We start from the raw sequence: 24,755 nt of genomic DNA on the forward strand, positions 1-24,755 counted from the left end.
AAAAAAAAAATAGAATGGATCAATAATTTCTCCTAGGGCACATAGCTGGTAAGTGGTCAAGCCATGCTTCGAAAGTAGGCTCTTAACCATTGCTCTCCACTGCTTCCAATCTAGTCCAAATCCTATCTTATGCTTGAACAGTCTCATACAATTATGGCAAAGAATTGTCCAATCTCTTTTTTAAACATCCCAAAGGTAAGGAAACTCACCATTTCTCAAAACAACACATTTCATAACTGAATATCTTTAAACATTTAGAAGGGTCTTTATATTGAGTTGAAATCTGACTTGATGTAACATGTAACTCATTATTTCTGGTTTCCACCTCACGATGACACAGACAAAGCCTACTTATATTTCCACACAGGTACAGTTCAAATATTTGAAGACAGCTATTCTGTCTGCCGTCAGAAAGATAACCAAATTACAATTACATTTTTAGAAGTGGACTATTTTAGAAGTGTGTGAACTGGGACTTAAAATAAGTCTTCTAAATATTTTGTCTAATTTACATTCTCTTAGAAGATTTCCTCATTTCCACAGTGACACAAAGACAGGATTTTTTTTTTAAATCAGTGTTGGGGGGGGGGGACCAGAAAGAGAAGGATTGAGAGTGTGTGTGTGTGATATGTGGTTTCAGATGCACTTTGGAATAACTGTATACAAAGGCATTTGATACTTAGCAATTTTTAAAAAGAAAGAAAGAAATCTTGGGACAAAGAAGAATTATATAATTGTGTAACAACAAGTTTATCAAAGTGTAAGTACCCCCAACATACCCCAACTGGAAATTTGTTTCTTTGACTACTGGTTCGAGAGGTTTTTGTAATATTGTCATGATGATGATTTTACAAAAGAGGAAGGAGAAAGGCATAGAGAGTCTTACTAGCTTAATTCTTGAGCTCTTTCTTGTTATGGAGAATTAAGTAATGAGCCAGGTAGAAAAGAAACTTTAAAAAAAAATAACAAGGCAAAATTGATGTACATAATGAAAAGGAGGAAGATGGGGAGATTGGGGAAGTAAAAAAACCAGGGAAGCAGAAATTGAAGCCGGGAGACTTCATGAGAAGCTCAGTGGCAGCTCTGGGTGTGGGAGAATTGGGTAGAAGGGAAAGAATTTGGTAAGTATTGCTGTGGGTTTTGAAATGGATCCTTTTTAATGTTCTTGAAGACAGGCTGTAACAATTGAAATTCTTTTTAGTTAATGTTGGTTTGTAGATTGTGGTTTTTGAATGTTACTTGGCTAAAACTGGACCTCTGAGGCTGTGGGATTTAGAAGGATTACACTTGCTTTTGACATTCCTTTGTTGTCAAGTCTTTTATATACTACAGATGGATATTAGTCCAGGGCATTAAAAAAAATTGCATTGGAAGGGGATCAAGATAAACCATCCCAAAACACGCCACTTTGGCATAAGAACTATTTTGAGCTGAAGGCATTTGAGTATGTGGAATCTTTTACCTATCTTATGAAAAGATGAACTGAGGCATATTAAAACTTTTTAAGAGTTTATTGAGCAAACATTGATTCAAATTGGCCTGCACCAAAGTGGAAGTGGTTAGAAGCACCCCACTGACAGGAGCCAAAAGAAAGACAGATAGAGAAGGTGCGGAAGCCAAGAAAGGAAATTATTTGATTGGCTATAGCTTTTGTTGAGGTATAATTGACATATAACATTATATTAGTTTCAGGGGTACAGCATGATTCAACATTTGTATATATTGTGAAATAATCACCATAATAAATCTAGTTAACATTGGTCACCAAGCTATCATTTTTATTTTGTCCTATGAGAATCTCAAACTCAACCCTTCCCAACTCATCTCCTCATTTTCCCTCTAAACCTGTCCCTCCCCACAGAGTCCCTTTCTCATGTGGTGGCACCAGCATCAGCCCCATCACCCAAGTGGAAACCTTGCTGTCTCTCTCCCTCAATCCCTATGTAAAATCAATCACCAAAACTGGTTGACTTAACCCCCAAATATTCCTTGACTTTGTCCCCTTCATTCTATCTCTGTTGTATCAGGGGAGATTAATACTTATCAAATATTCACTTCCCCACCCTCCACAAGAGAAGGGCACCTCCCTGTCCTATTGATATCGGCTTTGGCCATGTGACTTGCTGTGGGCAACGGAATGACAAAGGATATGACTGTGGTTGTGCGGTTGAACTCAGTCTCTGTGGTCCTGCTGTTTGTTCTGTGAACACTCCTCAGGTAGCCTAGATCACCTGAACCTCAGTGACCCACAGACACAGGAGCAAGGAGAAGAAGCTTATGCTTGTGTGCTACTGAGATTTGGGAGGCTGGTTTCAAAATAGCTGTAAATAGTCATGGCTACCAGCTATATGTTTTCAAGGTCAGGAAATGGCCTCTGTATTAGTGTTCCTGTGTCTAGTCTTATCCCTCTCAGCTCCATCCTTCAAATGGCTACCGAGGTACTCTACTGAGTATATAAATCTGAGTTGGTCTGGTTTACCCAGAACTCTTCAAAAATGATAAAAACCGACTTCAAAACACTCTCAGCCAATTGAAAAATTGAGAATTTATTGGTTTCTGTAAATCATCTGAGGGTAGTTATCAGCTTCTGGCATGGCTGGATCCGGTTGCCCAAACAAGCTCATCAGGAATGTTTCTCCTTGTCTCAGCTCCACTCTCATCTGTGGTTTCGTTCTCACACTGGCCCTCCCCAGTGATGGAAAATTGCCACTAAGAGGTTCCATGCTTAATTCTACAATTTTATTAACTCCAAGAGAAAGAGGCTACTTCTCTCCTAATTGCTTCAATAAAAAGTCTCAGGGAAAACTCATTGGACTGGTTTGGGTCAGATGCCCTTTCTTGAACAAATAATTTTGACCAGGTCCATGCAGTGCTCAGCCTGGAGCCCCACAATGAGATCAGCCCCACCCAATCATGTAAACTGAGAGGGCATTAGAAAAGGGTTCCCCGTGGGGAAAAAATGGAATTGTTACCAGAAGGCAGTATACCAAGCAGTCCAAAGCAATGGGTGTCCCAGTATCATTCTTCTGCCTAAAGTCCTTTAGGGGACTCCTCATCACCATTCGGATGAACTCTCAGCCTTTCAGTGTAAAATGTAAGGCCCTCCTTATATAGGATCTGATTCTTTTCACTTTTCCAGCTTCACCCCATCACTGTGTGACATGCCCTTCAGGTTCCCACAACAGCACAAATGCCCCGTGCAGCTTTTAACCGAGAGACATACATTCCCCTTCTACTGACACACGCACCCTCTTTCCCTGGGTAATCCCTACTTACTCTTCAAGGTTCAACCTAGGTCTCACCCAGACTGAAAGATCTCTTTGGGCCACCCTGTTCCACGCTATGCTCCCACAAACACAATTCAACATTTTATTAACACTAAGGAGCTTGGCATGGAGTAGACACTAAGTAACTGCTGAATTAATAGATGACTAAAGGAAGGAAGGAAGGAAGAAATTCAATACATATTTATTTAATCAATGAATTCAGTTCAAAGAGAAAGGGGAAATTAATTGCCTCATATAACTGAAAAATCCAAGGGAAGAGCTGAATGGATAGAAAGATGATGGTAGATAGATGATAGATAGAGCAGATGGATGGATGAATACATAGAAGATAGGTGTATAGATAAATTCACAAATAATAAACAAACCCCTCCTCTTCTGGTACTTTGGGAAGTGGGCTAGAGCAAGTGGACTTTCAAGTTATGGGCAGAGTCTGTACACGCCTATCTTTCGGGAGGTTAGAGCTATAATTGAGTGGACATAATCCTGACCACTTTCACCAGGCATTTGAGCCTTAGAGGGAGACAGATGAACCATACTGGGCCAATGGAACAATCAGAATGTCCTTAAAAAGAAACTGGGTGCTTTTTCCTGTTACAGATTAACTTCCTGGCAAATTCCAGCATGCCTGCCACAGCTGGAGGTGGATGAAGAATCCTGTTTTTAAAAGCCCTCAGAGATCTTGAATTTAATTAAATGCGCATTTTGCATCATCCCAGAAGGAAGTGAAAACAAACCACCCTGTTTCTGAACTTCTAAAGACCTGGCGCTTCCCTCATTTGATTCGGTAAGAAGCTGGGTGAATTCTGGCCCTCAAGAGCTCCTGAAAGAAGCGGCCTCCTGCCTCAAAGCTGTACCACCAGCTGAGAGCTTTTTCCAGGAGTCCCAAAGATGGACACCGTAAGCAGCTTCTTCCCAGACACAGCTCTGTTTTGCGGGTAAATTTCCATTAAGAGGGAGAAGACAAAACAACAGAATTGTCTAAAAAAAAAAAAAAAAATTGAAAGCAGTTACCAGAACTTGGCCCATCCCCAAAGCTGTAGAAAGAGGCCCCCGACTTCCTGTTCCCCAGCTGCAAGCCCAGGCTTGTCTCCTGGCCCACTAAGTCTGCCACCCCCAAGAGCAGATCGGGGCTTTGGGCCAGCTGAGGAGGCCCCATCTCTCCACCGCTTCTGTGCAAGACAGCAGGCGCTGCTGAAGCAAAAGGAAGCTTTGTAGTCAATGTTCAGGCTGAACTGCTCACTACTGCCCTTCCTTCCTTCTTTACTTCTCTTCACCCCAGTTGTCTTGTCATCTCAAAACGATCCTGCTCAGTTTCAGGGTTTTTGTGGCTAAAAAAGATAGGTCATTTCCGGTAGCTTGTGGTCTTTCTCTCCCTTCATCCTGCCTCGCTCCTTCACCTCCCTGCTCCTCCCCACCCACCACTGAAAGGCCCTCAATGCATCACCCAGCCTGCAGTGGGACAACTCCCAGGCGACCAGTTGGCTACTTCTCCACAGGCAGGTAGGTCCAAATGAGTAAAGAGAAAGGGTCCCCACTGGGCACAGACCCCCCGCTTGAAGCAGGACTCTGCAGTAGTAAAAAGCATGCATTCGGAGGTCAAATCTCCCAGGAAGAGACGGGGGCCTGGCTGGCAGTAGTCAGGCAAGTCACTTATCCTCTTGGTACCTCAACTCCCTTGCCTATAAAGCGGGGATGGTGGTAGTGATGGTTATGCCGCCAAACCACCGGTGTCAAGTTCCCAGCATGAGGCCTGGCACAGAGGAAAGGCTCCACAGACTCTCTTCTCATTTCTGTTCTACGGAATCACACCCACCCTTTCCCAACTGATCCTCTCAGCTCAGATCCCCAATCCTCTTTCAAATGTGTTGTGTCATCATTTATTTGCAAACATGTCTATTTGATTTCAAATTTAAATGCTTTTGAGTCAAAGTAAAAACAACACACAAGCAGGGGGGGGAGAATAAAAAGGCTGACAGACATGTTAGTAAACAGGGAAATAATTTTGAAGGCTGGCTACAGATAGCTCAGACGCTAGAGGGTTCAAATTGACAGAATTTTGATACGCGAAGACACATGAATATTAGCAGCGGGACATTTTTCGGGGGATTCAAAAAAACCAGGAACGTGAGTCGGATCTCCTTCCTTCCCACCAGCGCTCAACGCTCCACTTCCTGGACGATCAAGGTCTCATTGCCTTGGACATGGTCACATCTGATCCTGATTGTTCCCATAATTCATTAACAATTCTCCAAGTTAAACCTTAAAGTATTCATACAAACAGTGTGGAGTGAGCCACACGCAGAACCTGCCTGTTTGGGACGTTGTCTATTCAGCCAGTTTTTGAGAAAAAGGAGAGAGAGAAAAGCCACACCCCCCAATCGACAGCTTTCACAGTTCAGAAACTGAGGCAGGTGGGGTCACCGGATTGTCCCCGCTCGGCAGCAGGTCGTCCCTGAAGCCAGAACAGTCTGCTCTGGGGCTTGTCCACTTCCAGAAGCTGTCAGCAAGTCCCATGATGTGAAGACATCTTTGGTCTTCTCTGTCGGGGAGCTGGGGAAAAAGGATTCCTCATGGCCTCACGTCCTCACCGCTCCACAGAGCAAAGCCTGAAGGTGACTTCTGAAGCCTGGATCCCCGAGGCAGGGATCCCTCCCTCTCTCCTCCCTTCACAGCTTCACAAGATGGGGCTTGTCTCAGGCGTCAGTGGGAAAAGGCAGTTCCGGGAATGAGGTGAGGGTCCCACTCCAGAGAGAAGCATCTCAGCTCTGCGGCTCAGGGGCGCCCTCCTTCCGTGAGGTGTCTTTGCCGTCGGCCACCGCAGTGCCCGCCTCCAAGTCTGGCTCTTCTCCCGAGGGCTGTTCTCCGGGTTTCTGGGGCTCCCCCTCCACCTTGGTGCTCTTGCTGGAGTGGCATCCCATGTCTGCTGGACGAGAGGGCCGAGCGCCCTGGGAGGTTCCCAGATGAAGAGGTCTGTGCACCTGGCTGATCCTCTGGGGCCAGAGTTAAATAACTTCCTCAGGGCACTGCTGAAAGAGAAACGGCTCGGTTGCTATGGTCGCAGGGAGACGCCAAGTCCAATGTGCGTCATGAGCCCCCTCCCCCTCTGTGTGTTTGGGCAGGGCCTGCAGGGCTGCCCTTCCCGCTAACCAGCTAGTTCCCAGCACCGAGCCCCATTCATTCCACGGAAAGAATTCCCTTTTGTGTGACCTTCTTAACAAATGACAACCCCCCACCGCCTAGTTACCTGTAAACACCAGCCAGTCTCTTCACACTAAAGAAAGCCCTGTTACCGTCCCTGTTACTATGTAACTAGCCGGGGCCTCCTTCCGTGTCCAGCGCCACATTCAGCTCCAGGACTCACAGACCCCCAGCTTGGAGGCCATCCCCTACCTTAGGGTGACAACTCCACCCAGGGCTGAAGAATAGGGAGTCTTAAGACCGTGGACTCCAGGGGTTACCCAAACATGTAGGCAACTGAAAGAACTAGCTAACTGGTACACGCGCAACTCCGTGCCAAGCGCAGTTTACATTCACGATTTTGTTAAATCCTCACAGCAACCCTACAAGGGTAGATTGTATTATTTAATCCTCATTTAGCAGATGGGGACACTGAGACAGAGAGATTGATTAGTTTATTTAAGGTAATTACTAACGGCCAAGAAATAGCAGAGCTGGGATTCGAACCCACATCATCGAGATTTCACTCTCTCTATGACTTATGCTCATCTTCTCTCTTTAAAGAGCCCAGAGGCCACCCTCGCACACTATCGGATGTTCTCAGCTTGGTAGGCCTGTCATTGCTCTTTTAATCTGGGCATGTGGTACAGGTTTTCAAAGCTGTGAAGAAATGATCTCTGACGTTAATGCTTCGTGAGTGAAGAAGCCTCGCAGGCTCTGGAACTGAAGTGACCCCTCCAGGGCCCTGAATTACACTATTTTATTTTCTGATCACCTTGCTTTCCTTTTCCTGACTCTAAAAAGGGGCCTGATAATTATGACCCAGCTCCTAGGAAGCTGGAAGAAGGATCCAGCAGGCCCGTGAAAGGGGAATTTTCGGAGAAGCACGACACTGACTCCCTCACGCGCATGCACCTCGCCGCCGACGGTGACGCCCACCCCCGTCCACCTCTGGAAGACGGTGCGTGCCAGCCTTGGACACTTTACACAAGTCCTCTCATGTCCTCCTCACAATCAAACAGTGCTGTGAGGGAGGATCATTAACTCCACTTGAGAATTTAAACACTCGAGTCCTGTTGCCTGAGGTCACGCGCCTGGTAAGCAGCCCGCTCAGGGTGCTCCGAACCCTGCGACCACCCACCCACTACATGCCCCCGCCCACCCCCGCCCCTACTGCCTCTGGCTAATATCGTTCCTGGACCTGGGCGTTCAGTGGTCTGCAAGAATGTGGTAAAACTCCCTTATAAATCACCTTGGTGTTTTTAATATACTTCTTGCCAGCTGGGCTGGCAGAGCCACAAGTGGGAAGACATTATGATGCTGTCGATTTATTGTTCCCATATAAACACCAAAGTACAATTTGGGGGTGTCAGGGTGGAAGAGGGAGGTTCATTTGCTTTCCAATTAAGGGGGCCTAATTCAGGCAAATCCTCCTTTGGCTATGGGGCTCCTAGGGCAGCAAACCTCTTGTGAAGCCTCCTCCTTTATCGTGCTTTACCCAGTACAGGAGCCCCGGAACCAGATAAAATCCTCCGGTTGGGTTGGGTTAGTTTAGAGGTGTGGACAGTGGCGACAGATGAGGGCCCTTTGCTAAGTGAACCTGGTCAGGAGCCTTGCCTGCCCTGGAACCCCCCACACCCAGGACCTGTTATAGAATTTGTCGAGCCCCTTGTTTCAGTATTATTAAGAATTTCAAGATGGTATCATCGGCCTATTAAGTGAATCACAACGCCCATGAAGCCCGCCCTGCCCCCACCCCACCCTCTTCCTTGACTCTCTGGAAAATGGATTTATCTCTTATAAGGGCTCTTATTGGCCAGATCACAAGCTGGCTCAGCCCAGGGGACTTGGCCCTAGAAACAGAATATGGCCAGAAGATTTCAAAATATTTGCAGCTTTAGGGGCCGGCCGAGTGGCTCAGTTGGTTAAGAGTTGGCTTAAGAGCGTGAGCTCTGAGCAACAGGGCCGCCGGTCCAATTCCCATATAGGTGAGTGACGCTGTGCCTGAGCTGAACTGTTGCTGAGCTGCCAACAGGTGGCAGGTTGGCTCAGCTGGTGTAATAACAAGATTGCCTGTTCGATGGTGGGCTAGGCCCACCCCCAACTAAAACTGAACTCAGCACCTTGAGCTGAATTGCTGCCCGGATGGCTCAATGGATAGAGCGTGCACTCTTAACAAGGCTGCTGGTTGGCCTCCCGCATAGGATGGTGGCTATGCCCACCCACAACTAAGATTGAACACAGCACCTTGAGCTTAGAGGCCACGAGCTGCCAACAGGAAGCCAGATGGCGACTGGTGCCCTCCACAAAGAAGACTGAAGAACAACAACTTGTCTGTTCCACTTCCCCCAATTCCCCAGCACTGTTCCCTCCCCCAATTCCCCAATAAAATCTTTTAAAAAATAGTATTTGCAGCTTTAAACTGCTTCTTTAGCTATGTGTGGGCTAAAAACAAATTAATAGTTTTCGTTCCACCTACTAAATTCTTCTAGCTGGATTAATAATCAAGTTAACAGACAGATTAACAGGAGAAAATCAAAGTTTTAACACATGCACATGGCAGTTCCCATAAGCATGAAAATTCCAAAGACAGCGAGGCAACACTGAATATATAGGACATATTTGGACACAGGAGAAAGGCAGGGGATGGGGTATTAGATTTCAGAAGTGAGAATGGGCGATTTACAGGTAGTTGAGGAAGAGGGAACGCACCTGGCAGGCAGATTCTTTCTGGGCAACTCAGAACTAATGGGACACAGGGGGCATCTAGCTAACAGGCCTCTGCCTGAGGCCCTCCTATTCCCCACACTTAATTCAAATCAGGCTAAGGTGAGCATCCTAAGATTTCCTTTCTGAAGCAGGTTTTTTTTTTTTTGTCTGCATCTCTTGAGGAGGAATGGGGGAGGGTCAAAGGTTCTTTCTGAGTCTTGTTTCTTAATAAACAGCCTAAAATCAACATCCTAAAAGGCAGCTTCAGGGTGGCAAAATGTTGGTTCCCTTCAGCTATCACTATGTACAAAACATAGCACACAAAACCATAGCAACATAAAAACACATACATAAAAATCTACTGACAATCACATATGTCGGAAAGGTTGCAGAATCATGGGAACTCTTAGATGTTGCTGGTGGGGATGCAAAATGGTACAGTCACTTGGGAAAACGGTTTGGAAGTTTCTTATAAGGTTTAACATGCACTTATCATAGACTTTTATTTACCTGTATTGGTCAGCTCTGGCTGCCATAACAAAACACCCCAGACTGGGTGGCTTAAACAATAGGCATTTGTTTTCTCACAGTTCTGGAGGCTGGAAGTCCAGGGCAAAGGTGCTGGCAGATTCGGTTCCTGCTGAGAGCTCTCTTCCTGGTTTGCAGACAGCCTGTACAAATGACATCTTCCACCTTCCCCATGCCTTTCCTCTGTGCTCACAAAGAGAGAGAGCTCTCCTGTAACCTTTCTCTTCTTATAAGGACACCAGTTCAATGAGATTAGGGTTCCATTCTTAGGACCCCATTTAACCTTAATTACCTCCATAAAAGCCCTATCTCCATATGCAGTCACATTGGGGGGTTGGGGTTTCAACAAATGACACCCCCAGTGGGGGTGGGGGGTGGGAGGGACATATTCAGTCTATACCAGAATGAAAACATATATTCACTCAAAAACCTGTACATGAATATTTAGAGCAGCTCAATTATTAATAATCAAAACCAGGAAATAACCCAAATGTGAATGGGTAAATAAACTGTGATGTCTTCATACAACAGAATACTAGTCAGCAATAAAAAGAATACATGATTGATACATGTAACAGGTTCAACAAGTTTGAAAGATTAAGGACAGGGAGTGAAAGAAGCCAGTCTCAAAAGGTTACTGTTTCAGTTCATTTGTGTCACATTCTCAAAAAGAGAAAATGGTCAGGGTGCAGAATAGATCAGTGGTATTACTACAAAATAAGAGCCAAAGGGGACTTTTGCTGTTCTGTATCTTAATTGTGGCGGTTGTTAACACAAATCTATACTTGTGCTAAAATTCATAGAGCAGGACACCAATAATTTTAAAGGTCAAATTTACTGTGCACTAATTTACGAAAAATTTAACATTTTTTTTAAAGATCATTCACACATGAAAAATAAATAAATAAAAACTGTTTGCTAGGAGCCTAGGGGCTTATTTGCCATCTGATCCTCATTCTCGAGATCATTAGCAATCCTTTTACTCCTGTTTCCCGCTCGAATAAACAAACAAACAAGCAAACACACCTGCCCCTAATTTAGCTCAACAGCTATTTATTGAGCCCCATGGTACAAGGTTCCATTTGGGGTGTTGTGCGGTTTCCATCACCTTAGTGAATTGCAGTTAAGAGGGCCCAGATGTGGAGGCAGAGAGGGCTGTGTGCGGAGGGTCATCTGACAGCTATGACTATAGGGTAGGAGAGTGGCCGGCCCCAGGCACCCTGCAGAAAGGGAGCTAGGGGCATAAGCACCCCATCCTCACTCTCCTCCCTTCCTCTGGTGCCTCCCGGAGCTCCCACTGGCCAAAGCCAACTTGAAGTCAGCGGGCATAGAAGGCTTTGGTCTTGCCTATTTAGGTCAGCCTCCCAGGACACAGAGCGGGCTGGAGAAGGAGAGTGGATGTGGGGGGGCAAACAAGAAGACTGGCACCCCCCCCCAGCCCCCGCGGGTCCTGCTCTCAAGGGGCATAGAATCTGTTGGGGGAGGCAGCATCTTTGCAGGGAATTAAAACCCTGAGGCAGAATGCGGTTAAGTGCTTTAAATAGGGAAACGGTCACATTGGGAAGAGGAGGTAGGGGAGGGCTTCCTCGAGCTGGGCCTAGAAGGATGAGCAGAATATTAGCTGGTAGAGGAGGGAAGGACATCATGGCCAAAATGCAGAAATGCAAATTCCTTTCTAGGAGTTCTGTTTAAGTCACCATTCATTTATGGGAAGGCAGCTAATGGCTGTGGTTAGAAGCACCAGTTTCAGCATGAGCGGAACCTGGGATTAATACATACTCTCCCCCCCCCCATCCTCAGGGGACATGTTCCAAGACCCCAGTGGATTCTTGAAACCACAGATACCCCTGAGCCCTGTATATACTATGTTTTTTCCTATACACACCTATGATAAATTTTAATGTATAAAATAAGCACAGCAAGAGATTAGCAACAATAGCTAATAATAAAATAGGACAATTCTAACTATATGCTGTAATAAAAGTTACACGTATATGACTGTGGTCTCCCTCCCTCTCTCTCTCTGATAACCGAGATGGTTACTAAGTCACTGACAGGCAGGCAGCATGCACCCTGTGGATACTTTGCACAAAGGGATGATTCCTGTCCTGGCAGATGTCACAAGATTTCATCTTGTTCCTCCAAATGACATGCAATTCAAAACTTATGAGTTATTTATTTCTGGAATTTTCTATTTAATATTTTTGGACCACAGTTGAATGCAAGTAACTAAATCCATGGAAAGTGAAACTACTAATAAGGGGGGACTAAGTGTGATAGCTCTACAGTGTGCATGCTGTGTGGCCTTCAGCAAGTTGCTTAACATCTCTGGTTCTTGGTTCCCTGGACTTTTGAAATGAGTCAATGAGACAGTACATATGTCATCCTGCTGTTACACCTCCTAACATCTGGCAGGGTTTGCAGATGTAATTCATGACCATAAAGTGGCCAGACTTAACTTCTGTCCATCATAGACACATTATGACCCCAGAAGTCAAGTTACCATTCAGTCCACAGGGCCAGCCTCACAAGGCCTTCCTGGGATGGGCCCCCAGCTTTCTTCCCCTTGGTCCCTTTGGCATCCATCCCTCCTTTCTTCTCTACCCCTCCTTCTGCCAGGGTCCTGATGCTACCCTGCCACTGCCCCTAAAATCTCCACTTCTATCTCCATCCACTTTGGTCAATAGAAAAGTCTCACCTTTTTAAATGACACATCACTCTAGAAGATAAATAAGCTCTTTCTTACTAAAAATAGGTTACATCTCATAGCATAACTATGAAATTATTTTTTAAAATGAAACAAAATTCTCCATTTGAAAGAACGGAAGGACAGAACAAGAGAATGAGAGAGATAAACCTGAGAGTACCTTGTTCATCTGGTCCCACATCTAAAACGCAGTGCCCTGTACACAGTAGGTGCTCAATAAACAGCAGTGAAGTGCTCAAAGGCAAATGTCCTGCATTTGGACCACCCAGATTCAAGTCCTTGGCCACATCACTTCCTAACTCTTCCACTCAGGGCAAATTACTTGGACATTATGAGTCTCAATTTCTTCATAAAATGGGGAAGATAATAGTGTCTACTTCATAGGATTACTGATGACTAAACTGAGTAGTCAATCTAAACTTCGTAGTGCCTACCACTTCACAAATAATGATAATAATATGCTACTTTGACCCATCAAACACTGTGCTGTCCCCTCAGGAAGATCACCCATAGAGAAAGCAGACCCGTTGATTACTGCAGTTTCCAAAACACTGTGATTAGTGAAATGAGAAAAATGCTAGGGAAACTCAGAGGAGAAACTCATCAGGAAGGCTTTCACCTCATCAGGGAATGACTGATGTCAGAATCCCATAGGCTGTCATCTAGAACTTTGCCCAGGTGTGCTTTGGGGCACAGTGGGGGTGGGTGGCGGGATGGAGTTCTTGCAATGACTGGGGCAAGAGTGGTCTGGAAGTGACTCAGAGGCACTTCCAAGTGTCAGAATGGTAGGTGTACCTGTCAGCTAGCTCTCACCATGGGCTGTCAGCACATTTCTGACCCATTCACCTTCACTAGGGCACCAGGCCGCCATGAGTAGGCTGGCACTGGGCTGTCAGTCAGACACACACACACACACACACACACACACACACACACACACACACACAGACACTGGGCCCTTTGCCCACAGGTGGTACCTCCTCCTCTGGCCCTGATGGTCACTTTGACCTGATTACACCAGAGAGACCAAAGACTAAGGAGGCACACAGGTTGGGAGAAGGCGTGTTCACACAGGCCTCGTTTTCACAAAGTGTCTCTAATATTTCCACTGGTGATGTTATCACTATGTCATCACAGAGATAAACTGCTGAGGGACCTTTAAAACAAATCACCACTTTTCCTCCCACCTTCTAATTTCTGCTAGCCAGGTGGACAATCAAATTAACAGAGACAGATAACAGGAGAAAATCAAAGTTTTAACACATGCACATGGCAATTCCCATAAGCATGAAAATTCCAAAGACAGCGAGGCAACACTGAATATATAGGACATATTTGGGCACAGGAGAAAGGCAGGGGATGGGGTATTAGATTTCAGAAGTGAGAATGGGCGATTTACAGGTAGTTGAGGAAGAGGGAACGCACCTGGCAGGCAGATTCTTTCTGGGCAACTCAGAACTAATGGGACACAGGGGGCATCTAGCTAACAGGCCTCTGCCTGAGGCCCTCCTATTCCCCACACTTAATTCAAATCAGGCTAAGGTGAGCATCCTAAGATTTCCTTTCTGAAGCAGGTTTTTCTCTCTGAATCTCTTGAGCAGGAAGGGGGGAGGGTCAAAGGTTCTTTCTGAGTCTTGTTTCTTAATAAACAGCCTAAAATCAACATCCCCAAAGGCAGCTTCAGAGTGGCAAAATTTTGGTTCCCTTCACTGCCAGGATTAAAAGAAGACATTCCCCATATAACTTTGCAAAACTTGTATCCATCAGGCCACACTGCCTTTGGTGCCCAATAAATTGATTTAAAAAAAAAATAAATCTTGTACTTGTCCTGTGAAGAGCTCAATTACATTGCATTGCATTTTTGTGTCAAAAGTGTTAATTTGTTATATTCACTGTGAATGTAATAGAGATGTTTTGGGGTGTTTTGTTCTTTATTGTATCCCTTGTTTGTAGAAAAGTGGAGCATAGTAGGTACTCAGTTAATGTTTGTTGAACAAAGAAATAAATGAGATGTAAACACCTTAAATAGTCCACCATTTTTGTAATTATGGCTGTCATATCATCATTAAAAAAAAATACTGGAAGCTTCAGGAAAGGGAGGTGTCTGAGGGTTCCTTCAGCTCTGAAAAAGCCTGACAGTGGGACTCCCCTGGACACTGCACTTCATAGTTACCTGAATCTTAATTATTAGCTAATAGGTTCTCAGCTTCTCGGTGGAAGGCAGTTTAACACTCCTCCCACAAAACATCCCCCTCACAGTGACTAAGGGGTGACTACTGGCATTTAGGGCCAGGGAGTCAGGGATGTTAAATGTCGTGCGTGCGGTGCCAGGACAGCCCCAAGCAAGTCACGGGTGTCGGGAGAAGCAAGACCTGGTTACCAGCTCCTAAAGGACCTGATTGCGTCTCCGAACTCTGCACAGGCTCTCACACTGACTGGGTGCTTAATCAAGTTCAGCCAAAGAGACTGGAGGGGACAGGGTAGGAGGGCAAGGTTTGGGGGTGGGGGGAGTAGCAAGAAGAAAGGGTTGCTGGTAGGGGAAAGGCCTCCCTGGCTTGAGCGAAACCCAGTCCCGTGCATCTTCTGATGCTCCCCGCATATTCCAAAGAAAGGCTATGCAAACTGGGGAGGACTGAAAACTTTTGGACGACAGGAAAGATCCCCGAGTCCAGCCAGGAAAAGGCCAGGATGGGTCCCAGGCCAGAAGTCAGGGCCTGGCTGCCCTTCCGTGCCCCCTGGAGAACAGTTCAGCAAGTTCAGCTCCCAGCGCTCCCCAGGGCGCGAAGGTGGTCCCGCCCAGCCGGGATTGACGCCCGCGGTTCCTGGCGCTCGGGAAAGCCGCCCACGTGGGAAGCGGAGGCTGCCCATTTCCGCCCGGGACCCAGCGCCCGTCTCCCGCCCCGCTCCCCGCACGGCCGCCCGGTGCCCACTAGGTGGCGCCTGCGCTCTAGCGGGCGCCTCTCGGCGCGAGGCGAGGCGACCGCGGAGCCCAGCGACAGATGCAACCTCAGGGTTCCGGAGACGGGAGAGCAGCGCCGGCAGCCAAGGTAGGATTCCCGAGCCCCGGGCGTTTCCCTTGAACGTGTGTGGTTGGGGTGGGCGGCGTGGCGGCCGCCGAGCCCCGCGTGCGGTTCCCACAGAGAACCAGCGAAGTCGGAGCGGCCACACGTGTTGTTGCGGATTGGGACCCGGAGACCCGCAGTCTCCAAGCTGGGCCTAAGGGCAGAGCCGAACACCAGGTCGCTCGCATGCACACATCCTCTGGAAAGCATGCCCAAAGCCCAGAACAGCATGTCCTAAAAGGAGAAAAGAGGTGCTGTTGCCAGAGCGACTTCAGCGTTGGAGCTGAGCGCCGATAAGATCCCAAGCACCGTGTCTCAAACTTGGCTGCACATTGGAATCGCTTGAGGAGCGTTAAAAAAAAAAAAAATGCTGATGCCCCAGTTCCACCCACAGAGGCTCAAATGTAAATGGTCTGGGTCCGGGCCTGGGCATCTGGATAGTTCAGAGTTTCCAGGTGATTCCAATTAACAGCCAAGTTTAAGGACCCTTGATGTCAAAAGGGTTGGTGGAAACCCCAGGACGTTTGTGGCAGACCAGAATGCTGATTCTTCTTCTTTTCTCGTCTTTAATGTGCCTTTTAAGCAGGAAATATCTCCGCCGCCTTTGAGCTGTCAAACCCGAGATAACAAACCAACAACCTCCCTCCCAATGGGGCTGGTTCTGAAAGGGTTGAACTCCAAAAGTGGCCAGGGAGTAGACAGACGCTGATGTGGGATATGAGTGACGACTCATGGGGGAGTGTGTGTGTGTGTGTGTGTGTGTGTGTGGCGGGGGGGGGGCTTTCCTCCTTACCCTGATCCCACGGAAGTTCAGGGGGGGGTCTGGAGCTGCCCTCATCAAATGTAGCTGAGCAGTCAGACTAAGGGCCCTCGTTACTAATAAAAAGGACCCCTTATGTTTATATAACAGCACAGTGGTGACCATGGTGGGCTCGGAGTCCCTGAAGCCAGCCCTTCCTTATGTGTGACTCTCCAAAACTCACTGAACCATCTCTTGCCTTAGTTTTTGTCTCTGCAAGATGGGTATGATAATATTAGCCTCTTAGAGTTGTTATGGGGAGTTATTAAGTAAAAGCACAAGTAAAAGGTAATGTTTACCAAGCATGTCCCTGTGCCCAGTACTGTGCTAAATGCTTTCTGTGCATCGTCATGTGGACTCCTCACCATAATCGGTGGGACCATAATTACCGTGTTGGACAGCTGAGGGAGCTGGGGCTCAGAGAGGCTGAGGAACTTGCTCAGGGTTATATAATAATGAGAGGCAGATCCCCTGTTTGAACACAGGCAGTCTGACTCCAGAGCAATGCACAGAAGTGCGATGATCTGCTGTTCCCCATGTTGATCAGAGAAATGCAGAGAGCACTTGGCACAGGGCAGACTCTGCGTGGTGCGTTCTCCATAAACACTAGCTATCGTTGCTGCCAACGAAGCACGTTCCCTGAATTGACTCATGCGTCCGTTCAAAATGTATTGATCGTTGAGAGCCTATGTGCCAGGCCGTTTGCCAGATGCTAGAGATACAATGGTAAGACAGGTAAACCAGCCCTCAATGAACTCATACTCTAGTGAATGAGAGGAAGGAGGAGAAAGGACAGTGGATCCAAAGATTCCGTGTTTCCAAATTCTCTGACTTGCTAGGATGTAGGTGTAACCCCCAAATCAGTGTCCCCAGCACTTTCACTGTCGTTTGTGGATGTGCGCAGAGTGGCAAAAAATTTGAGCCACCCAACAAAGATGCAGGCTACCAGCTGAGGCCAAGCAAGGAGATGCTCGGCCTTCTTTTTCCGGCTCTCATACTGGACATACGTGTCCTTCATGTGGTCTATTTGGTACCCTACTGTTGCTCTTTCCATTTTTTATCAACCATATAAAAACTATCCTTAGCTTAGAGACTAAGCTCACAGAAGAACAGGCATTATTGAGCTGGCTGTTGTCCATGGGCTGTAGTTTGCTAACTTGATCTAGATAGAATCGTGATAACTAAGGGTCAAAAGGATACCAAGTGTCCATGCAGTTGAATTCTTACCTGAGCCACGAATCTCATTGAATATTCTCAGTCCTTTGCTGTGTGCCCCAAGAAGATGGAACTTATTCACTGGGCAGTTCATTCCATCCTCAGAAGTTTAAACTATGCCGTAGTTGGGGTTTCCCCAAAAGCAGATCACGAGATAAGGATTTGGGTGCCAGGAGGTGATCCCAGAAAGACCTGTGAGAGTAATGTAAACCAGAGGAGGAAGGAAAGCCAATAAAGGATGTGTTGATGAGTGAGTTACCATGGGGACATCAGTACACATCCTGGAGCCAGAAAATGCCTTCAGGCAGAAAGAAATGAGAGGCAGGTAATGCATCTGGAAACTGCCGGTGACCTGTTGGGGGCGCTGATGGGTATGGGTGGGCTACAGAGTGTTTGACGGCTTTCTAAAGTGTGCTATTCACGCCACTTGGGGGTCTTGTGAGGTGATTTGGTGTGGCATAGAGCCATGGCACTAAAGCACTTGAAGTCTCAGGCAAAGGCAGATATTCCCCTTTCTAAACGTCCCTTTGATCCTGCCCTGCCTCCCTCTGCAGCCCTCTGCTGCTGTGCTCTCTCTGCCCACAGCAGGGGCACCAGCCACACTGGCCTTTCACTTCCTTGAACTTGCCAGACTCTTCCTTCTGACTACAGTCAACAAAAGAAGTCTCAGTGAAGTACTAGAATGTTCTTGTGGCACTTGCTTGTCTTCCTTTTTGTGGAGAAGACAGCAGTTCTCAAATGAAGGGCATGGGGCAGGCAACAGTAACTAAAAAGTAATGACATTGTTTTTGTTTTAGGTTTGTTTTTACAGTTTCCACCTATACGTGGCATGTGTTACTAGCTTTGCTCTTAAATGGTAGCGATATAAAGTTTCCTTTCGAATAAATGTATATGAATAATGTGTCTACTTAAAGAAAACAAATAACAGTAAAGGTGGTATGAGAATATAATAAAAAGTAATAGTCGCCACCCTCATTGAGCACTTACTCCTCCCCGCAATCACACGGCTTAAATATTGTTTGAGGTAGGTACTATTATTAGCTGAGAAAACAGGCATAGGGAAGTTAAGTAACTTGCCTGAGCTTACATAGCTAGTAATTGACAGAACTGGTGGTTCTGCTCCTGAGTTTCTGCTCTTAATTGCGAGATTACACAGTTTCTCATAAATTGGGAAAAAAAGAAAAGTGCAGATGATATTTGAATGACTGATATTAGAGGAAAACTGCCTTAAAATAGGTTCTTCTTTTTCTAATCGAGCCACATCGGTATCCACTGCCCCTTGGTTGTCAGGCTTTCTGCTGGAACCCCAGAGAACAAATCTGTCCCTTTTTCATCACCACAGCCCTTCAGATATTTGATGCCAGGAACCGGTTGGCCCTCCCGGATCTTCCCGCTCTAGATTAAACACTGCCAGTTCCTCCTGCTTTTTCTCTATCTGGGCACCTTCCCCCAAGCATAGGGCCTCTTTCTTCCATATTCTTTTTTATTCAACAGAACTTATAAAGTTATTTTTGTTGCTCTAGCACTTTTTTTTTTTTTTGGCAGGCCTCCCACAGCTCATTCTGGGCTCAGGGTAAATGGCTGTGGTTGGAGTGATTGACGTGGCAAAGAGCAGCTAGAACGTGATGTCCAGAGGGAGGCTGGTCATGCATCCCAGGGGGCTGGAGGCTGGTGATGCTCGTCCCTGGCAGGCCAGAGACGGAGCTCTTTTAGTTGCACGTGTTGCTAATCAGGCTGAAAGGGACAGACTAACCAAATTCACAGGAGCCTGGTGAGGAAGCCAGACCACAAATATATTAAGTCACAAAGGGACAAGCACTGGGAAGCAGCCTGGAAACTTTGTCAGCCTGTCAGCACATTCTTTCCCCTGCAGGAAAGTGCACATGGAAAGCCAAATGCTAGCTAGAAGGTTGGCGTTCATGGAATCAAAACAAGGTGAGCAAGATGAATGATTTTAAGAGCCCGGATAGCCTAAGATTTTTGTATCCTCTGAGGGCTACAAGGGTCCGGAATGGCAGCATTGCTGGTCTAATTTCCCAACTCTGCACTCCTGGTAGACATCATTAATCAATTACCGCACCTTTGCCTTCCTGCTGCTCCCTGGACCAACCTTGAGATCCTTATCTAGAGAGTATTTCAGGAAGCTCTGGCCCGCCCTCTGATCTGCCTATAACGCTCAGGGTTCCAGAGCTCTCACTATGGACAATATGGGAGACAAGACAGACGCTCAAAGACTTACCCTTCTGTACTGCTTTTCTGAGCTCCTCACCCATTGTTATTTCTCTCTACCTGATATTTCTTCAGTTTATGTTAATACAATTGGCTTTTTTTTTTTTCATTATCAGGCCTTGAGTTGATTCCCAGGCCTTGCTCTTCCAGCTTTGTCCAGTGGCACATCCTGTCCTGTCCTTAAGAACTTTTGCAGATCAATAATCATAGCTGCGGTGTGTACATTCTACCCATATACTCTCACCACATTTTGGGGTGACTTGCTGTGTGCCTCCCAGTAACAACTTCTTGCAGCCAAGAAGCAGTGTGCTGGGATGTTGGGTTTTCTTCCATTATAGAATTGGCAGCATCACAATTTTAAACTACCATTAGCACTCGGCTGGGCCTGGATTCTGGGGTATAAGGGGTGCTGCAGAGTGGTGGGGCAGGAGAGGCAGTTTAAGGCACTAAACCCAACAAATCATTGAGTTTCCTGTTAGGTACCTTGGCTATGCTTAACCGAAGAGCTAGGAGCCTTAAAAACTATACATTTCCTACATGGCCTCTTTTCCCACCCATATAAAGAAGCTTGACTTACCTAAAAGGAAGATACAATGCATATAGAGAACCCATGGCGCCTGGGGCCACTGAGGGAGCCCCCCACCCCCCACCCCCACCCGGGGCTCCTCGAGATGGAAAGTGAGCCCTGCGCTCAGGGGCTGCTCCGTCTGACGGGGGAGATCTATTTCTCACACTAGGAAGGCTGCCAGTCTAGTGTGAGAGGCAGTCTCTACCCTCAGGGAGTCTGATGGAGGAGAGGCTTGCAGTGTCCTTGGGGTGAGTGATTTTGCTCCCCGCAGATGTCACTGGATCTGCTGCTTCTCTTTGCATCCATCAACAGGCAGCGAGTCAGGCTGGCTTCATTCACAACTCTTGTTATACCTGCGTAGATGCAGAGCAGAGGGCCAGGGGTCCTGAGGGGCGACCCAGGAAAGTGTTTTCAATAGACTTTTTTTTTTTTGTTTTAAGAACAGTTTAGATTTACAGAAAAATTCAGACAATAGTACAGAGTTCCCATATACCTCATACCCCATTTCTCCTATTATTAACATTGACCAACCAATATCGACACATTATTAGTAAAAAAAGTCCATGGTTTTTTCAGATGTCCTTAGCCTTTCCCTGATGCCCTTTTTTCGGTGCTAGGATCCCGTTCATGATAGCACATTATGTTGCGTTGTCATGTCTCTAGGCTCCTGTTGGCTGTGACATTGTATCAGAGTTGTCTTGTTTTTGACGAACTTGAATACTGGTCAGGTATATTACAGAATACCCCACGACTGTCTGATGTTTTCTCTTGATTGGACTGGGTTATGGGTTTTCGAGAGGAAGACCCCAAAAGTGCACTTGTGGGCTGGCCGAGTGGCGCGATGGTTAAGAACTGGCTTGGGACGCCAGAGGGCCCCGGTTCAGATCCCACATATGAGGGCCAGTGACACTGCCCTCCACAGCTAAGATGCTGAACAACAGCTCAACCTGGAGCTGGGCTGCTGTGAGTCGCCGGTGATGGCGTAGGCTGCAGCCCCTGCTGCAGTGGGTTGCCATGGGCTACCGTGTGTAGCCAGCAGCCAGCGTGAGCGGCCAGCAGCTGTAGTGAGCGGCCGTCCAGAAGCCGGCGACTGATCTGCCTCACCAGGGAAGAGCGCAATGATGGTGCCAACTTGGGCCAGTGAAGCAACATCCTCCACAACTAGATTGAAGAACAAAAGGACAGCAACTTGTCTGTTCCCCTTCCCCCGATTCCCCAGCGCTGTTCCCATCCCCCCAATTCCCCAATAAAAATCTTAAAAAAAAAAAAGTGCCCTTGTGATCACATCACATCACTATGACTCATGCCACTGGTGATACTGACCTTGATCGCTGGTCTCTCCACTGTAAAGTCGCTCTATTTCCCTGCTTCATACTGTCTTCTTTGAAGGAAGTCACTCTGTACAGCTCACGCTTAAGAGGATGTTCCCCCTCCTTGAGGGTAGAGTATCTGAATAATTTATTTGAAATTCTCCTGCATGGGAGATTTGGTTCTTCCCTCTCTCCCGCCCATGTATTCCTTGTTCTTTTTATTTATAACGGACTCGTGGATTTTATTTTATACTCTGGGTCATGATCTAATACTACTTTACTTTTTTGTTGCTCAGGTTATTCCAGCTTGGGCCAGTAGGAATGGAACTTGTGTTTTTCAACTAGCTCCTGAGGCATTTCTTGTATGTATTGGCATTGGAGACCCAGGGAGGCCTGGGTTCCAGTCCCAGCTCCACCACTTGCTGGCCATTGTTGCTTCACCACTTCGGCCTCAGTTTTCTCAACTGGAAATGGGTCGAATATTGCTACCTACTACTTAGGGTTATTGAATAAGATACACATAGTAAGTCCTCTGTAAATAGAAGTTGTTTTTATTGTTAGTTTGGCATTCAGATTCCTTCTGGAGCTGGCTCTGGAAAGCTACAAATCAGGCCGAGTTTGCCTTTACGATGCTTACCTTCCACGACGACAGGCTCGTATAGCAGATGTTCCTGCCTTTGTCACTTTGTCCCTGGTCTCCTGTCCTCCTCTGTTAACCTGGCATTCTCTCACAACTCCTGCCTCAGTCGCACCACACTCCAGCCAAACAGCCGAGCCACCTCAAGTGCCCGCCACCATCTTCACATCCTCATTCCTCCTACCCCCCTTAAACACCACTTCCTCTGTGACATCGCCCGCCTGACAGCCAAACACAAAGTCCCCTGTCCCCTGAACTGCCAGAGCACCTGCTGTGACCACACTTGCCTTACTGCCCTTATCACTTTAGACCCTGCATCAAAGCAAGGTGCACCTTCGCCCCCCACAGCCTTTGTCTGCCTTCATCTTTCTAGCCCACCTGCACATGCTCAGCTCCTCACACCAGCCTGTGGTCTTGTTTGCACCTGTGGTTAAATTTTGACAAGACAAAGGAAGTTGGGGAAAGGCCATATCCTGGGTGCTGACTAGGCCTAACTGGATAGCCTGTGAGGGCAGAAAACCTCCAAGGTCAGGAGGCTGATCCTGAGTCACTTCCACTTTCCATATATATATATGGTGTGTAGGATGTATATATACGATATATATGTATTCTGTATGATGTATACAAGTATATGTATGTGTATCTTTAATTATGGTAAAATATACATGACATGAAATTTACCATTTTAATTATTTTGAACTGTACCGTTCAGTGGCGGTAAGTTCATTTCCACTGTTGTACAGCCAGCCATCACCACCATGTATCTCCAGGACGTTTTCATCCTCCTAAACTGAAACTCCATGCTCGTTAAACAGTGGGTTTAATTGTCCAATTAATTTTAATATCCTCCCTACTCCCTCTGTCCTCCGGCCTCTGGCAACCACCTTTCTACTTTCTGTCTCTTTGATCTCGACTTCTTTAGGTCCCTTATATATGTGGAGTCATATAACATTTGTCCTTTCGTGATGGGCTTATTTCACTTAGTATAGTGTCTTTAAGGCTCGTCCATGTTGTAGCACGTGTCAGAGTTTCCCTTCCTTTTTAAGGTGGAATCATATTCTGTTGTACGCATATACGGCGTTTGGTTTATCCGTTTGTCTCTCAGTGGACGCTTGGGTTGCTTCCACCTTTGGCTAGTGTGAATAATACTGCTATGAACATGGGTGTACAAATATCCCTGCTTTTAATTTTTTTTTTGGATATATACCCAGAATAGAATTACTGGATCATAAAATAATTCTATGTTTTATTTTTTGAGCAATTGCCATGTCACTTTCCACTGTGGCTGCACCGTTTTACATTCTCACCAGCAGTGCAGACAGATTCCTATTTCCCCACATCCTTCCCAACACTTGTTATTTTCTGGGTTTTTTTTCTGTTTTTGTTTTTTTTAATATAGTCATTCTAAATCCAGTCATCTACTGATGGGCATTTAAGTTGTTTCCATGTCTTGGCTATTGGGAATAGCACTGCAGTAAACATAGGGCTGCATATATATTTTTTGAATTAGCGCTTTGGATTTCTCTGGATAGATGATACCTAAGAGTGGAATTGCTGGGTCATAAGGTAGGTCCATTTTCAATATTTTTTGAGATACCTCCATACTGATTTCCATAGTTCTTCCTTGGTGTTCAATAGCTATGAGGATACAAAAAAATAAAAAGCAAAAAGTAGTACTAATCATTGTAATCAGCCATTTTTTACTCTATACATTTTATATGTATTATCATTAGTCATCATGATAATCTTAGGGGGGAGATATTCCATTTTATAGACAGAGAAACTGAGTCTCAGGGGGGTTACATTTTCCCCAGTAATAGTTTGTTCCTTTCCATTGCTGAGTAGTGTTGTGTGTTATAGACATTATCACAGTTTGTTAAAAAATAATAATAATAAAAATAAATAATAGCCATTCTAATAGGATTTCACTGTGATTTTTGAGTTGCATTTTCCTAATAACTAGTGATGATGAGCATCTTTTCATGTGCTTATTGGCCATTGTATATCTTCTTTCGAGAATTGTCTAAGTTCTTTGCCCATTTTTTAATTGGGTTGAGTTTTTGCTCTTTTGATGTTGAGTTCTTTATATATTCTGGATATTCCTTATCAGGTAGGTATACGACTTGCAGATATTATCTCCCATTCTGCCTTTTAACTCGTTGATAGTGTCCTTTTATACACAAAAGTTTTTAATTTTGATGAAGTTCAATTAATCTGTTCTTTCTTTTCTTACCTGAGCTTTTCGTGTCATATCCAAGAAATCATTGCCAAATCCGGTGTCATGAGGATTTGTTTCCTGTGTGTTTTCTCAGAAGAGTTTATAGTTTTAGATCTTATGTTTAGGTCCTTGATCCATTTTATTTCTTTTTTTTTTTTTTTAAGATTTTTATTGGGGAATTGGGGGGATGGGAACAGTCCTGGGGAATTGGGGGAAGGGGAACAGACAAATTGCTGTCGTTTTGTTCTTCAGTCTAGTTGTGGAGGACGTTGCTTCACTGGCCCAAGTTGGTACCATCATTATGCTCTT

The sequence above is a fragment of the Hipposideros armiger genome, unplaced genomic scaffold, assembly GCF_001890085.2.
Source record: "Hipposideros armiger isolate ML-2016 unplaced genomic scaffold, ASM189008v1 scaffold_4, whole genome shotgun sequence".
NCBI classification, from domain to species: domain Eukaryota; kingdom Metazoa; phylum Chordata; class Mammalia; order Chiroptera; family Hipposideridae; genus Hipposideros; species Hipposideros armiger.